Genomic DNA, 16,439 nt, shown 5'->3' with positions numbered 1-16,439 from the left:
GCCAACAATCGATTACTTTAATGTTCACTGTACAAATACTCATTAAGCTGGCTGAGCGTACTGCCAGTCTATCATGTACACTGTAGCCTGCTTATTAAGCTCGGTGAGCGTACTGCCACTCTATCATGTACACTCTAGCCTGCTTATGAAGCTGACTGCGTGTACTGGCAGTCTATAATGTGGACTGTAGCCTGGTTATTATAATCGATTCTTTATATGTTCTTTGTACAAACAGTCATTAAGCTGCTTGAGCGACCCCAGTTCGATTCCAACTCACGCCCACCACCGCTGACGATTATTTGAAACGGACCTGGCCCTCCCCTAGGTCCACTCAGCCTCAAAAGCGTAACTGCTGTCGTGTGTGAACATCGTCACTGGGGAGACAAAGGCGGCGGGGCATCGTGGATCCAAGTCCCGGGCGAAGCCGGGTCATGTGTATGTGTGTTTGTGTTTATGTGTATGTCTGTGTGTCTCTATGTATGTGTGTATGTATGTGTATGTATGTGTTTGTGTGTATGTGTGTGTGTATGTATGTGGGTTTTTTTATGTCTTTATGTGTATGTCTGCGTGTCTCTATGTATGTGTGTATGTACGTGTGTGCATGTGTTTGTGTGTATGTATGTGTGTGTCTATGTATGTGTGTGTATGTGTTTTTGTGTATGTATGTGTGTGTATGTATGTGTGTTATGTGTCTGTCTGTGTCTGCATGTATGTGTGTGTGTATTGTGTATGTGTTTGTGTGCATGTATGTGTGTGTTTGTGTGTATGTGTATGTCTGTGTGTATGTATGTGTGTGTATGTGTGTGTATGTGTTTGTGTGTATGTGTGTGTATGTGTTTGTATGTGTTTGTGTGTTTACGCTCGCATTACACAAATGTGTTGCTGGTCTAAGGCGTTCCTCGCACAGCATTGCCGCTTTATTTTTTCAGTCGTTTACTGCCTTACGCACCCTGAAAGTCGTGTGTGTCTGCAGCAAGCGCGTGTATGTGTACCTATGGACGCGCGCGCGTGTGTTGTGTAGGGGGAACGGTAGTGTAGTGCTTAGCGTGCTGTCTGTGTCTGTGTGTGTGTGTCTGTCTGTGTGTGTCTGCGTGTGTCTGTGTGTGTGTCTGTGTGTGTGCGTGTGTGGTGTGTGGGGAGCGGTAGTGTAGTGCTTAGCGTGCTGTCTGTGTGTCTGTGTGTGTGTGTGTCTGTCTGTGTCTGTCTGTGTGTGTCTGCGTGTGTCTGTGTGTGTGTCTGTGCGTGTGTGGTGTGTGAGGAGCGGTGGGTGTAGTGCTTAACGCTACGCTGCGCTACCAACCCGGCGAACCGAGTTCGATTCCCGCTCACGGCCACCACCGGTGACGATTATTTGAACCTCCCCTAGGTCGACTCAGCCTCAAACGAGTAACTGGTGTTGCGTATTAACATCGGCACTGGGGAGACAAAGGCGGCCGGGCGTGGTGGATCCAAGTCCCGGGCGAAGCCGGGTCATGTGTATGTGTGTATGTGTTTATGTGTATGTCTGTGTGTCTGTATGCATGTGTGTATGTATGTGTGTGCATGTGTTTGTGTGTATGTATGTGTGTGTGTATGTATGTGGGTTTTTTTGTATGTGTTTATGTGTATGTCTGCGTGCCTGTATGTATGTGTGTATGTACGTCTGTGGATGTGTATGTGTGTGTCTATGTATGTGTGTGTATGTGTTTCTGTGTTTGTATGTGTGTGTATGTATGTGTGTTATGTGTCTGTCTGTGTGTCTGCATGTATGTGTGTGTGTATTGTGTATGTGTTCGTGTGTGTTTGTGTGTTTACGCTCGCATTACACAAATGTGTAATGCGGGTCTAAGGCGTTCCTTACACAGCATTGCCGCTTTATTATTTCAGTCGTTTACTGCCGTACGCACCCTGAAAGTCGTGTGTGTCTGCAGCAAGCGCGTGTATGTGTACCTATGGACGCGCGCGCGTGTGTTGTGTAGGGGGAACGGTAGTGTAGTGCTTAGCGTGCTGCCTGTGTCTGTGTGTGTGTGTGTCTGTGTGTGTGTCTGTGTGTGTGTCTGTGTGTGTGTGGTGTGTGAGGAGCGGTGGGTGTAGTGCTTAACGCTACGCTGCGCTACCAACACGGCAAACCCAGTTCGATTCCCGCTCACGGCCACCACCGGTGACGATTATTTGAACCTCCCCTAGGTCGACTCTGCCTCAAACGAGTAACTGCTGTAGCGTATTAACATCGCCACTGGGGAGACAAAGGCGGCCGGCCGTGGTAGATACAAGTCCCGGGCGAAGCCGGGTAGTACAGCTAGTCTATATATATAAAATCGTTCATGTCTGTCTGTGTGTGTGTGTGTGTGTATTTCGGCCCATACGCACTTTCATTGGACGGCGGTTGCCCCTGGCAACGGCTAGCCACGCCTTCGCCGCTTTCATTGGACCTGGCAACGGCTAGCCACGCCTTCGCCAAGGGCTGCAGTTTCATTGGACGGCGGTTGCCCCTGCCAACGGCTAGCCACGCCTTCGCCACTTTCATAAGCTCCGTATTTAATTAAATAATAGCCATTACACAGTATTGTTGGAGCGCTAGGGGGGGGGGGAAGGAACGCCACCCGTACCCTGCCTCTTCCAAGCCGACAATTTTAGGCGAGGCCGCAGGCTTTGCACGCTACTAGGCCTCGACACCCACCACGCCACTCTGAGGTAAATTCATCAAAGTTTTTCCTACTCTTCACTACACCCCCACCACAATGTGTGCTATTAATATTACTTTTAAACCCAACGCGCCAACAATCGATTACTTTAATGTTCACTGTACAAATACTCATTAAGCTGGCTGAGCGTACTGCCAGTCTATCATGTACACTGTAGCCTGCTTATTAAGCTCGGTGAGCGTACTGCCACTCTATCATGTACACTCTAGCCTGCTTATGAAGCTGACTGCGTGTACTGGCAGTCTATAATGTGGACTGTAGCCTGGTTATTATAATCGATTCTTTATATGTTCTTTGTACAAACAGTCATTAAGCTGCTTGAGCGACCCCAGTTCGATTCCAACTCACGCCCACCACCGCTGACGATTATTTGAAACGGACCTGGCCCTCCCCTAGGTCCACTCAGCCTCAAAAGCGTAACTGCTGTCGTGTGTGAACATCGTCACTGGGGAGACAAAGGCGGCGGGGCATCGTGGATCCAAGTCCCGGGCGAAGCCGGGTCATGTGTATGTGTGTTTGTGTTTATGTGTATGTCTGTGTGTCTCTATGTATGTGTGTATGTATGTGTATGTATGTGTTTGTGTGTATGTGTGTGTGTATGTATGTGGGTTTTTTTTATGTCTTTATGTGTATGTCTGCGTGTCTCTATGTATGTGTGTATGTACGTGTGTGCATGTGTTTGTGTGTATGTATGTGTGTGTCTATGTATGTGTGTGTATGTGTTTTTGTGTATGTATGTGTGTGTATGTATGTGTGTTATGTGTCTGTCTGTGTCTGCATGTATGTGTGTGTGTATTGTGTATGTGTTTGTGTGCATGTATGTGTGTGTTTGTGTGTATGTGTATGTCTGTGTGTATGTATGTGTGTGTATGTGTGTGTATGTGTTTGTGTGTATGTGTGTGTATGTGTTTGTATGTGTTTGTGTGTTTACGCTCGCATTACACAAATGTGTTGCTGGTCTAAGGCGTTCCTCGCACAGCATTGCCGCTTTATTTTTTCAGTCGTTTACTGCCTTACGCACCCTGTAAGTCGTGTGTGTCTGCAGCAAGCGCGTGTATGTGTACCTATGGACGCGCGCGCGTGTGTTGTGTAGGGGGAACGGTAGTGTAGTGCTTAGCATGCTGTCTGTGTCTGTGTGTGTGTGTCTGTCTGTGTGTGTCTGCGTGTGTCTGTGTGTGTGTCTGTGTGTGTGCGTGTGTGGTGTGTGGGGAGCGGTAGTGTAGTGCTTAGCGTGCTGTCTGTGTGTCTGTGTGTGTGTGTGTCTGTCTGTGTCTGTCTGTGTGTGTCTGCGTGTGTCTGTGTGTGTGTCTGTGCGTGTGTGGTGTGTGAGGAGCGGTGGGTGTAGTGCTTAACGCTACGCTGCGCTACCAACCCGGCGAACCGAGTTCGATTCCCGCTCACGGCCACCACCGGTGACGATTATTTGAACCTCCCCTAGGTCGACTCAGCCTCAAACGAGTAACTGGTGTTGCGTATTAACATCGGCACTGGGGAGACAAAGGCGGCCGGGCGTGGTGGATCCAAGTCCCGGGCGAAGCCGGGTCATGTGTATGTGTGTATGTGTTTATGTGTATGTCTGTGTGTCTGTATGCATGTGTGTATGTATGTGTGTGCATGTGTTTGTGTGTATGTATGTGTGTGTGTATGTATGTGGGTTTTTTTGTATGTGTTTATGTGTATGTCTGCGTGCCTGTATGTATGTGTGTATGTACGTCTGTGGATGTGTATGTGTGTGTCTATGTATGTGTGTGTATGTGTTTCTGTGTTTGTATGTGTGTGTATGTATGTGTGTTATGTGTCTGTCTGTGTGTCTGCATGTATGTGTGTGTGTATTGTGTATGTGTTCGTGTGTGTTTGTGTGTTTACGCTCGCATTACACAAATGTGTAATGCGGGTCTAAGGCGTTCCTTACACAGCATTGCCGCTTTATTATTTCAGTCGTTTACTGCCGTACGCACCCTGAAAGTCGTGTGTGTCTGCAGCAAGCGCGTGTATGTGTACCTATGGACGCGCGCGCGTGTGTTGTGTAGGGGGAACGGTAGTGTAGTGCTTAGCGTGCTGCCTGTGTCTGTGTGTGTGTGTCTGTGTGTGTGTCTGTGTGTGTGTCTGTGTGTGTGCGTGTGTGGTGTGTGAGGAGCGGTGGGTGTAGTGCTTAACGCTACGCTGCGCTACCAACACGGCAAACCCAGTTCGATTCCCGCTCACGGCCACCACCGGTGACGATTATTTGAACCTCCCCTAGGTCGACTCTGCCTCAAACGAGTAACTGCTGTAGCGTATTAACATCGCCACTGGGGAGACAAAGGCGGCCGGCCGTGGTAGATACAAGTCCCGGGCGAAGCCGGGTAGTACAGCTAGTCTATATATATAAAATCGTTCATGTCTGTCTGTCTGTGTGTGTGTGTGTGTGTATTTCGGCCCATACGCACTTTCATTGGACGGCGGTTGCCCCTGGCAACGGCTAGCCACGCCTTCGCCGCTTTCATTGGACCTGGCAACGGCTAGCCACGCCTTCGCCAAGGGCTGCAGTTTCATTGGACGGCGGTTGCCCCTGCCAACGGCTAGCCACGCCTTCGCCACTTTCATAAGCTCCGTATTTAATTAAATAATAGCCATTACACAGTATTGTTGGAGCGCTAGGGGGGGGGGGAAGGAACGCCACCCGTACCCTGCCTCTTCCAAGCCGACAATTTTAGGCGAGGCCGCAGGCTTTGCACGCTACTAGGCCTCGACACCCACCACGCCACTCTGAGGTAAATTCATCAAAGTTTTTCCTACTCTTCACTACACCCCCACCACAATGTGTGCTATTAATATTACTTTTAAACCCAACGCGCCAACAATCGATTACTTTAATGTTCACTGTACAAATACTCATTAAGCTGGCTGAGCGTACTGCCAGTCTATCATGTACACTGTAGCCTGCTTATTAAGCTCGGTGAGCGTACTGCCACTCTATCATGTACACTCTAGCCTGCTTATGAAGCTGACTGCGTGTACTGGCAGTCTATAATGTGGACTGTAGCCTGGTTATTATAATCGATTCTTTATATGTTCTTTGTACAAACAGTCATTAAGCTGCTTGAGCGACCCCAGTTCGATTCCAACTCACGCCCACCACCGCTGACGATTATTTGAAACGGACCTGGCCCTCCCCTAGGTCCACTCAGCCTCAAAAGCGTAACTGCTGTCGTGTGTGAACATCGTCACTGGGGAGACAAAGGCGGCGGGGCATCGTGGATCCAAGTCCCGGGCGAAGCCGGGTCATGTGTATGTGTGTTTGTGTTTATGTGTATGTCTGTGTGTCTCTATGTATGTGTATGTATGTGTTTGTGTGTATGTGTGTGTGTATGTATGTGGGTTTTTTTTATGTCTTTATGTGTATGTCTGCGTGTCTCTATGTATGTGTGTATGTACGTGTGTGCATGTGTTTGTGTGTATGTATGTGTGTGTCTATGTATGTGTGTGTATGTGTTTTTGTGTATGTATGTGTGTGTATGTATGTGTGTTATGTGTCTGTCTGTGTCTGCATGTATGTGTGTGTGTATTGTGTATGTGTTTGTGTGCATGTATGTGTGTGTTTGTGTGTATGTGTATGTCTGTGTGTATGTATGTGTGTGTATGTGTGTGTATGTGTTTGTGTGTATGTGTGTGTATGTGTTTGTATGTGTTTGTGTGTTTACGCTCGCATTACACAAATGTGTTGCTGGTCTAAGGCGTTCCTCGCACAGCATTGCCGCTTTATTTTTTCAGTCGTTTACTGCCTTACGCACCCTGAAAGTCGTGTGTGTCTGCAGCAAGCGCGTGTATGTGTACCTATGGACGCGCGCGCGTGTGTTGTGTAGGGGGAACGGTAGTGTAGTGCTTAGCGTGCTGTCTGTGTCTGTGTGTGTGTGTCTGTCTGTGTGTGTCTGCGTGTGTCTGTGTGTGTGTCTGTGTGTGTGCGTGTGTGGTGTGTGGGGAGCGGTAGTGTAGTGCTTAGCGTGCTGTCTGTGTGTCTGTGTGTGTGTGTGTCTGTCTGTGTCTGTCTGTGTGTGTCTGCGTGTGTCTGTGTGTGTGTCTGTGCGTGTGTGGTGTGTGAGGAGCGGTGGGTGTAGTGCTTAACGCTACGCTGCGCTACCAACCCGGCGAACCGAGTTCGATTCCCGCTCACGGCCACCACCGGTGACGATTATTTGAACCTCCCCTAGGTCGACTCAGCCTCAAACGAGTAACTGGTGTTGCGTATTAACATCGGCACTGGGGAGACAAAGGCGGCCGGGCGTGGTGGATCCAAGTCCCGGGCGAAGCCGGGTCATGTGTATGTGTGTATGTGTTTATGTGTATGTCTGTGTGTCTGTATGCATGTGTGTATGTATGTGTGTGCATGTGTTTGTGTGTATGTATGTGTGTGTGTATGTATGTGGGTTTTTTTGTATGTGTTTATGTGTATGTCTGCGTGCCTGTATGTATGTGTGTATGTACGTCTGTGGATGTGTATGTGTGTGTCTATGTATGTGTGTGTATGTGTTTCTGTGTTTGTATGTGTGTGTATGTATGTGTGTTATGTGTCTGTCTGTGTGTCTGCATGTATGTGTGTGTATTGTGTATGTGTTCGTGTGTGTTTGTGTGTTTACGCTCGCATTACACAAATGTGTAATGCGGGTCTAAGGCGTTCCTTACACAGCATTGCCGCTTTATTATTTCAGTCGTTTACTGCCGTACGCACCCTGAAAGTCGTGTGTGTCTGCAGCAAGCGCGTGTATGTGTACCTATGGACGCGCGCGCGTGTGTTGTGTAGGGGGAACGGTAGTGTAGTGCTTAGCGTGCTGCCTGTGTCTGTGTGTGTGTGTCTGTGTGTGTGTCTGTGTGTGTGTCTGTGTGTGTGCGTGTGTGGTGTGTGAGGAGCGGTGGGTGTAGTGCTTAACGCTACGCTGCGCTACCAACACGGCAAACCCAGTTCGATTCCCGCTCACGGCCACCACCGGTGACGATTATTTGAACCTCCCCTAGGTCGACTCTGCCTCAAACGAGTAACTGCTGTAGCGTATTAACATCGCCACTGGGGAGACAAAGGCGGCCGGCCGTGGTAGATACAAGTCCCGGGCGAAGCCGGGTAGTACAGCTAGTAGTAGAGAATGGCACGAAGACAGAGTGGAGGAGTATTGTCCGAGGACAGAGTGGAGGAGCGTGAAGTGAAGTCAAAGTTGAGGAAGATGGAGCGCAGATAGAGTGGAGGAGGATGGAACAAGGAGAGAGTGGATGAGGGTAGAGCAAGGACAGAGTCGAGTAGGATTGAGCAAGGACAGAATAGAGGATGGAGCGAGGACAGAGTGGTGGATGATGGAGCGAGCACAGAATGGAGAAGAATGGAGCGAGGACAAAGTGGAGGAGTATGGAGTGATGACAGAGTAGAGGATGAAACGAACACAGAGTGGATGAGGGTTGAGCAAGGAAAGAGTGGAGAAGGATCGAGTGAGGTCACATTGGCGGAGGATGGAGTGAGGTCAAAGTAGAGGAGGATGCAGTGAGGACAGAGTTAAGGAGAATGGAGCGAGGATGGAGTGCAGGAGAATGGAGTGAGGACAAAATGGTAGATTTAGCGAGGACAGAGTGGAGGAGTATGGTGCGAGGACATATTGGAGGTGCATTGAGAGAGGACACAGTAGATGATGGAGCGAGGACTGAGTGGAGAAGGATGGAGCGAGAACAAAGTGGAGGACAATGGAGCGAGGACAGAGTGGAGAAGGATGGAATGAGGACAGAGTGGAGGAGCATGAAGTGAAGACAGAGTGGAGGAGGATGGACCGTGGACACAGTGGAGGTGGATGGAGCGAGGACAGAGTGGAGGACAATGGAGCGAGGACAGAGTGGAGAAGGATGGAGTGAGGACAGAATGGAGGAGCATGAAGTGAAGGCAGAGTGGAGGAGGATGGAGCGTGGACACAGTGGAGGTGGATGGAGCGAGGACAGAGTGGAGGACAATGGAGCGAGGACAGAGTGGAGGAGGATGGAGCTAGGACAGAGTGGAGCAGGATAGAGTGATGTCAGAGTGGAGGAGGTAGGAGCGAGGGCAGAGTGGAGGAGTATGGAGTGATGACAGAGTGGAGAAGAATGGAGCAAGGAGAGAGTGGAGGATGGAACGAGAACAGAGTGGAGGAGGATGGAGCGAGGACAGAGTCAAGAAGGATGGAGCAAGCACAGAGTGGAGGATGATTCAGCGAGGACAGAGTGGAGGAATATGGAGTGATTACAGAGTGGAGGAGGATGCAGTGAGGACAGAATGAAGGATGAAGCAAGGACAGATGGCAGGAGGATGGAGTGAGGACAAAGTGGAGGAGGATTGAGCGAAGACATAGTAGAGAATGGCACGAAGACAGAGTGGAGGAGTATTGTCCGAGGACAGAGTGGAGGAGCGTGAAGTGAAGTCAAAGTTGAGGAAGATGGAGCGCAGATAGAGTGGAGGAGGATGGAACAAGGAGAGAGTGGATGAGGGTAGAGCAAGGACAGAGTCGAGTAGGATTGAGCAAGGACAGAATAGAGGATGGAGCGAGGACAGAGTGGTGGATGATGGAGCGAGCACAGAGTGGAGAAGAATGGAGCGAGGACAAAGTGGAGGAGTATGGAGTGATGACAGAGTAGAGGATGAAACGAACACAGAGTGGATGAGGGTTGAGCAAGGAAAGAGTGGAGAAGGATCGAGTGAGGTCACATTGGCGGAGGATGTAGTGAGGTCAAAGTGGAGGAGGATGCAGCGAGGACAGAGTTAAGGAGGATGGAGCGAGGATGGAGTGCAGGAGGATGGAGTGAGGACAAAATGGAAGATTTAGCGAGGACAGAGTGGAGGAGTATGGTGTGAGGACAGATTGGAGGAGCATTGAGCGAGGACACAGTAGATGATGGAGCGAGGACTGAGTGGAGAAGGATGGAGCGAGAACAAAGTGGAGGTGGATGGAGCGAGGACAGAGTGGAGGACGATGGAGCGAGGACAGAGTGGAGGAGGATGGAGCAAGGACAGAGTAGAGAAGGATGGAGTGAGTACAGAGTGGAGGAGCATGAAGTGAAGGCAGAGTGGAGGAGGATGGAGCGTGGACACAGTGGAGGTGGATGGAGCGAGGACAGAGTGGAGGACGATGGAGCGAGGACAGAGTGGAGGAGGATGGAGCAAGGACAGAGTGGAAGAGCATGAAGTGAAGGCAGAGTGGAGGAGGATGGAGCATGGACACAGTGGAGGTGGATGGAGCGAGGACAGAGTGGAGGACGATGGAGCGAGGACAGGGTGGAGCAGGATAGAGTGATGTCAGAGTGGAGGAGGAAGAAGCAAGGGCAGAGTGGAGGAGTATGGAGTGATGACAGAGTGGAGAAGAATGGAGCGAGGAGAGAGTGGAGGATGGAACGAGCACAGAGTGGAGGAGGATGGAGCGAGGACAGAGCCAAGAAGGATGGAGCAAGCACAGAGTGGAGGATGATTTAGCGAGGACAGAGTGGAGGAATATGGAGTGATTACAGAGTGGAGGAGGATGCAGTGAGGACAGAATGAAGGATGAAGCAAGGACAGAGGGCAGGAGGATGGAGCGAGGACAAAGTGGAGGAGGATTGAGCGAAGACATAGTAGAGAATGGCACGAAGACAGAGTGGAGGAGTATTGTCCGAGGACAGAGTGGAGGAGCGTGAAGTGAAGTCAAAGTTGAGGAAGATGGAGCGCAGATAGAGTGGAGGAGGATGGAACAAGGAGAGAGTGGATGAGGGTAGAGCAAGGACAGAGTCGAGTAGGATTGAGCAAGGACAGAATAGAGGATGGAGCGAGGACAGAGTGGTGGATGATGGAGCGAGCACAGAGTGGAGAAGAATGGAGCGAGGACAAAGTGGAGGAGTATAGAGTGATGACAGAGTAGAGGATGAAACGAACACAGAGTGGATGAGGGTTGAGCAAATAAAGAGTAGAGAAGGATCGAGTGAGGTCACATTGGCGGAGGATGGAGTGAGGTCAAAGTAGAGGAGGATGCAGCGAGGACAGAGTTAAGGAGGATGGAGCGAGGATGGAGTGCAGGAGGATGGAGTGAGGACAAAATGGAAGATTTAGCGAGGACAGAGTGGAGGAGTATGGTGCGAGGACATATTGGAGGAGCATTGAGAGAGGACACAGTAGATGATGGAGCGAGGACTGAGTGGAGAAGGATGGAGCGAGAACAAAGTGGAGGACAATGGAGCGAGGACAGAAGTGGAGAAGGATGGAATGAGGACAGAGTGGAGGAGCATGAAGTGAAGACAGAGTGGAGGAGGATGGACCGTGGACACAGTGGAGGTGGATGGAGCGAGGACAGAGTGGAGGACAATGGAGCGAGGACAGAGTGGAGAAGGATGGAGTGAGGACAGAATGGAGGAGCATGAAGTGAAGGCAGAGTGGAGGAGGATGGAGCGTGGACACAGTGGAGGTGGATGGAGCGAGGACAGAGTGGAGGACAATGGAGCGAGGACAGAGTGGAGGAGGATGGAGCTAGGACAGAGTGGAGCAGGATAGAGTGATGTCAGAGTGGAGGAGGAAGGAGCGAGGGCAGAGTGGAGGAGTATGGAGTGATGACAGAGTGGAGAAGAATGGAGCAAGGAGAGAGTGGAGGATGGAACGAGAACAGAGTGGAGGAGGATGGAGCGAGGACAGAGTCAAGAAGGATGGAGCAAGCACAGAGTGGAGGATGATTCAGCGAGGACAGAGTGGAGGAATATGGAGTGATTACAGAGTGGAGGAGGATGCAGTGAGGACAGAATGAAGGATGAAGCAAGGACAGATGGCAGGAGGATGGAGTGAGGAGAAAATGGAGGAGGATTGAGCGAAGACATAGTAGAGAATGGCACGAAGACAGAGTGGAGGAGTATTGTCCGAGGACAGAGTGGAGGAGCGTGAAGTGAAGTCAAAGTTGAGGAAGATGGAGCGCAGATAGAGTGGAGGAGGATGGAACAAGGAGAGAGTGGATGAGGGTAGAGCAAGGACAGAGTCGAGTAGGATTGAGCAAGGACAGAATAGAGGATGGAGCGAGGACAGAGTGGTGGATGATGGAGCGAGCACAGAATGGAGAAGAATGGAGCGAGGACAAAGTGGAGGAGTATGGAGTGATGACAGAGTAGAGGATGAAACGAACACAGAGTGGATGAGGGTTGAGCAAGGAAAGAGTGGAGAAGGATCGAGTGAGGTCACATTGGCGGAGGATGGAGTGAGGTCAAAGTAGAGGAGGATGCAGTGAGGACAGAGTTAAGGAGAATGGAGCGAGGATGGAGTGCAGGAGAATGGAGTGAGGACAAAATGGTAGATTTAGCGAGGACAGAGTGGAGGAGTATGGTGCGAGGACATATTGGAGGTGCATTGAGAGAGGACACAGTAGATGATGGAGCGAGGACTGAGTGGAGAAGGATGGAGCGAGAACAAAGTGGAGGACAATGGAGCGAGGACAGAGTGGAGAAGGATGGAATGAGGACAGAGTGGAGGAGCATGAAGTGAAGACAGAGTGGAGGAGGATGGACCGTGGACACAGTGGAGGTGGATGGAGCGAGGACAGAGTGGAGGACAATGGAGCGAGGACAGAGTGGAGAAGGATGGAGTGAGGACAGAATGGAGGAGCATGAAGTGAAGGCAGAGTGGAGGAGGATGGAGCGTGGACACAGTGGAGGTGGATGGAGCGAGGACAGAGTGGAGGACAATGGAGCGAGGACAGAGTGGAGAAGGATGGAGCTAGGACAGAGTGGAGCAGGATAGAGTGATGTCAGAGTGGAGGAGGTAGGAGCGAGGGCAGAGTGGAGGAGTATGGAGTGATGACAGAGTGGAGAAGAATGGAGCAAGGAGAGAGTGGAGGATGGAACGAGAACAGAGTGGAGGAGGATGGAGCGAGGACAGAGTCAAGAAGGATGGAGCAAGCACAGAGTGGAGGATGATTCAGCGAGGACAGAGTGGAGAAATATGGAGTGATTACAGAGTGGAGGAGGATGCAGTGAGGACAGAATGAAGGATGAAGCAAGGACAGATGGCAGGAGGATGGAGCGAGGACAAAGTGGAGGAGGATTGAGCGAAGACATAGTAGAGAATGGCACGAAGACAGAGTGGAGGAGTATTGTCCGAGGACAGAGTGGAGGAGCGTGAAGTGAAGTCAAAGTTGAGGAAGATGGAGCGCAGATAGAGTGGAGGAGGATGGAACAAGGAGAGAGTGGATGAGGGTAGAGCAAGGACAGAGTCGAGTAGGATTGAGCAAGGACAGAATAGAGGATGGAGCGAGGACAGAGTGGTGGATGATGGAGCGAGCACAGAGTGGAGAAGAATGGAGCGAGGACAAAGTGGAGGAGTATGGAGTGATGACAGAGTAGAGGATGAAACGAACACAGAGTGGATGAGGGTTGAGCAAGGAAAGAGTGGAGAAGGATCGAGTGAGGTCACATTGGCGGAGGATGGAGTGAGGTCAAAGTAGAGGAGGATGCAGTGAGGACAGAGTTAAGGAGAATGGAGCGAGGATGGAGTGCAGGAGAATGGAGTGAGGACAAAATGGTAGATTTAGCGAGGACAGAGTGGAGGAGTATGGTGCGAGGACATATTGGAGGAGCATTGAGCGAGGACACAGTAGATGATGGAGCGAGGACTGAGTGGAGAAGGATGGAGCGAGAACAAAGTGGAGGACAATGGAGCGAGGACAGAGTGGAGAAGGATGGAATGAGGACAGAGTGGAGGAGCATGAAGTGAAGACAGAGTGGAGGAGGATGGAGCATGGACACAGTGGAGGTGGATGGAGCGAGGACAGAGTGGAGGACAATGGAGCGAGGACAGAGTGGAGAAGGATGGAGTGAGGCCAGAGTGGAGGAGCATGAAGTGAAGGCAGAGTGGAGGAGGATGGAGCGTGGACACAGTGGAGGTGGATGGAGCGAGGACAGAGTGGAGGACAATGGAGCGAGGACAGAGTGGAGGAGGATGGAGGTAGGACAGAGTGGAGCAGGATAGAGTGATGTCAGAGTGGAGGAGGAAGGAGCGAGGGCAGAGTGGAGGAGTATGGAGTGATGACAGAGTGGAGAAGAATGGAGCAAGGAGAGAGTGGAGGATGGAACGAGAACAGAGAGGAGGAGGATGGAGCGAGGACAGAGTCAAGAAGGATGGAGCAAGCACAGAGTGGAGGATGATTCAGCGAGGACAGAGTGGAGGAATATGGAGTGATTACAGAGTGGAGGAGGATGCAGTGAGGACAGAATGAAGGATGAAGCAAGGACAGATGGCAGGAGGATGGAGCGAGGACAAAGTGGAGGAGGATTGAGCGAAGACATAGTAGAGAATGGCACGAAGACAGAGTGGAGGAGTATTGTCCGAGGACAGAGTGGAGGAGCGTGAAGTGAAGTCAAAGTTGAGGAAGATGGAGCGCAGATAGAGTGGAGGAGGATGGAACAAGGAGAGAGTGGATGAGGGTAGAGCAAGGACAGAGTCGAGTAGGATTGAGCAAGGACAGAATAGAGGATGGAGCGAGGACAGAGTGGTGGATGATGGAGCGAGCACAGAGTGGAGAAGAATGGAGCAAGGACAAAGTGGAGGAGTATGGAGTGATGACAGAGTAGAGGATGAAACGAACACAGAGTGGATGAGGGTTGAGCAAGGAAAGAGTGGAGAAGGATCGAGTGAGGTCACATTGGCGGAGGATGGAGTGAGGTCAAAGTAGAGGAGGATGCAGTGAGGACAGAGTTAAGGAGAATGGAGCGAGGATGGAGTGCAGGAGAATGGAGTGAGGACAAAATGGTAGATTTAGCGAGGACAGAGTGGAGGAGTATGGTGCGAGGACATATTGGAGGAGCATTGAGCGAGGACACAGTAGATGATGGAGCGAGGACTGAGTGGAGAAGGATGGAGCGAGAACAAAGTGGAGGACAATGGAGCAAGGACAGAGTGGAGAAGGATGGAATGAGGACAGAGTGGAGGAGCATGAAGTGAAGACAGAGTGAAGGAGGATGGAGCATGGACACAGTGGAGGTGGATGGAGCGAGGACAGAGTGGAGGACAATGGAGCGAGGACAGAGTGGAGAAGGATGGAGTGAGGCCAGAGTGGAGGAGCATGAAGTGAAGGCAGAGTGGAGGAGGATGGAGCGTGGACACAGTGGAGGTGGATGGAGTGAGGACAGAGTGGAGGACAATGGAGCGAGGACAGAGTGGAGGATGATGGAGGTAGGACAGAGTGGAGCAGGATAGAGTGATGTCAGAGTGGAGGAGGAAGGAGCGAGGGCAGAGTGGAGGAGTATGGAGTGATGACAGAGTGGAGAAGAATGGAGCGAGGAGAGAGTGGAGGATGGAACGAGCACAGAGTGGAGGATGATTCAGCGAGGACAGAGTGGAGGAATATGGAGTGATTACAGAGTGGAGGAGGATGGAGTGATGACAGAGTAAAGGCTGGAGTAAGGACAGAGGCCAGGAGAATGGAGGCAAGGACACAGTGGAGGTGGATGGAGCGAGGACAGAGTGGAGCAGGATAGAGTGATGTCAGAGTGGAGGAGGAAGGAGCGAGGGCAGAGTGGAGGAGCATGAAGTGAAGACAGAGTGGAGGAGGATGGAGCATGGACGCAGTGGAGGTGGATGGAGCGAGGACAGAGTGGAGGACAATGGAGCGAGGACAGAGTGGAGAAGGATGGAGTGAGGACAGAGTGGAGGAACATGAAGTGAAGGCAGAGTGGAGGAGGATGGAGCGTGGACACAGTGGAGGTGGATGGAGCAAGGACAGAGTGGAGGACAATGGAGCGAGGACAGAGTGGAGGAGGATGGAGCTAGGACAGAGTGGAGCAGGATAGAGTGATGTCAGAGTGGAGGAGGAAGGAGCGAGGGCAGAGTGGAGGAGTATGGAGTGATGAGAGAGTGGAGAAGAATGGAGCGAGGAGAGAGTGGAGGATGGAACGAGCACAGAGTGGAGGAGGATGGAGCGAGGACAGAGTCATGAAGGATGGAGCAAGCACAGAGTGGAGGATGATTCAGCGAGGACAGAGTGGAGGAATATGGAGTGATTACAGAGTGGAGGAGGATGGAGTGATGACAGAGTAAAGGCTGGAGTAAGGACAGAAGCCAGGAGAATGGAGCAAGGACACAGTGGAGGTGGATGGAGCGAGGACAAATTGGAGCAGGATGGTGTGAGGTCAGAGTGGAGGAGGATGGTCCAAGGACAGAGTGGAGGAGTATGCTGCGACAACAGAGTGGAGGTGGATGGAGCGAGGATGGAGTGGAGCAGGATGGAGCAAGGACAGAGTGGATGAGGATGGAGCGAGGACAGAGTGGAGAAGAATGTAGCGAGGAGAGAGTGGACGAGGGTGGAGCAAGGACTGAGTGGAGGAGGATGGAGTGATGACAGAATGGAGGAGGATTGAGCGAGGACATAGTTGAGGAGGATTGAGCGAGGACAGAGTGGAGGATGGAGCAAGTAGAGAGTACAGGAGGATGCAGCGAGGACTGAGTGGAGGAGGATAAAGTGATGACAGAGTGGAGGATGATTGAGCAAGGACAGAATGGATGATGGAGCGAGGACAGAATGGAGGATGATGGAGCGAAGACAGAGTGGAGGAGTAAGGAGTGATGACAGAGTAGAGCAGGATGGAGTGATAACAGAGTGGAGGAGGATGGAGCGGGCACAACGTGGAAGAGGGTGGAGCGAGGACAGAATGGAGCATGGAGCAAGGATCAAGTACAGGAGGATGGAACGAGGACAAAGTGGAGGAGGGTTGAGCAACGACAGAGTTGAGGAGGATGGAGCGAGGACAGAGTAGAGGGGGATGGAGCGAGGA

General features: G+C 51.2%; 1 protein-coding gene across 2 annotated transcripts in view; it reads right to left on the bottom strand.

Moving 5' to 3' along the window:
* Positions 1-16,439, bottom strand: part of LOC133354132 (follistatin-A-like) — a 71,549-nt gene that overhangs the window by 16,366 nt on the left and 38,744 nt on the right. The window lies entirely within an intron of this gene.

The sequence above is a fragment of the Lethenteron reissneri genome, chromosome 46 (assembly GCF_015708825.2).
Source record: "Lethenteron reissneri isolate LAM-NWPU_2019-01 chromosome 46, ASM1570882v1, whole genome shotgun sequence".
Classification (NCBI taxonomy): Eukaryota; Metazoa; Chordata; class Hyperoartia; order Petromyzontiformes; family Petromyzontidae; genus Lethenteron; species Lethenteron reissneri.
Note: the sequence above shows the minus strand (reverse complement) of the source record. Positions and strands in the feature narration are given on the sequence as shown.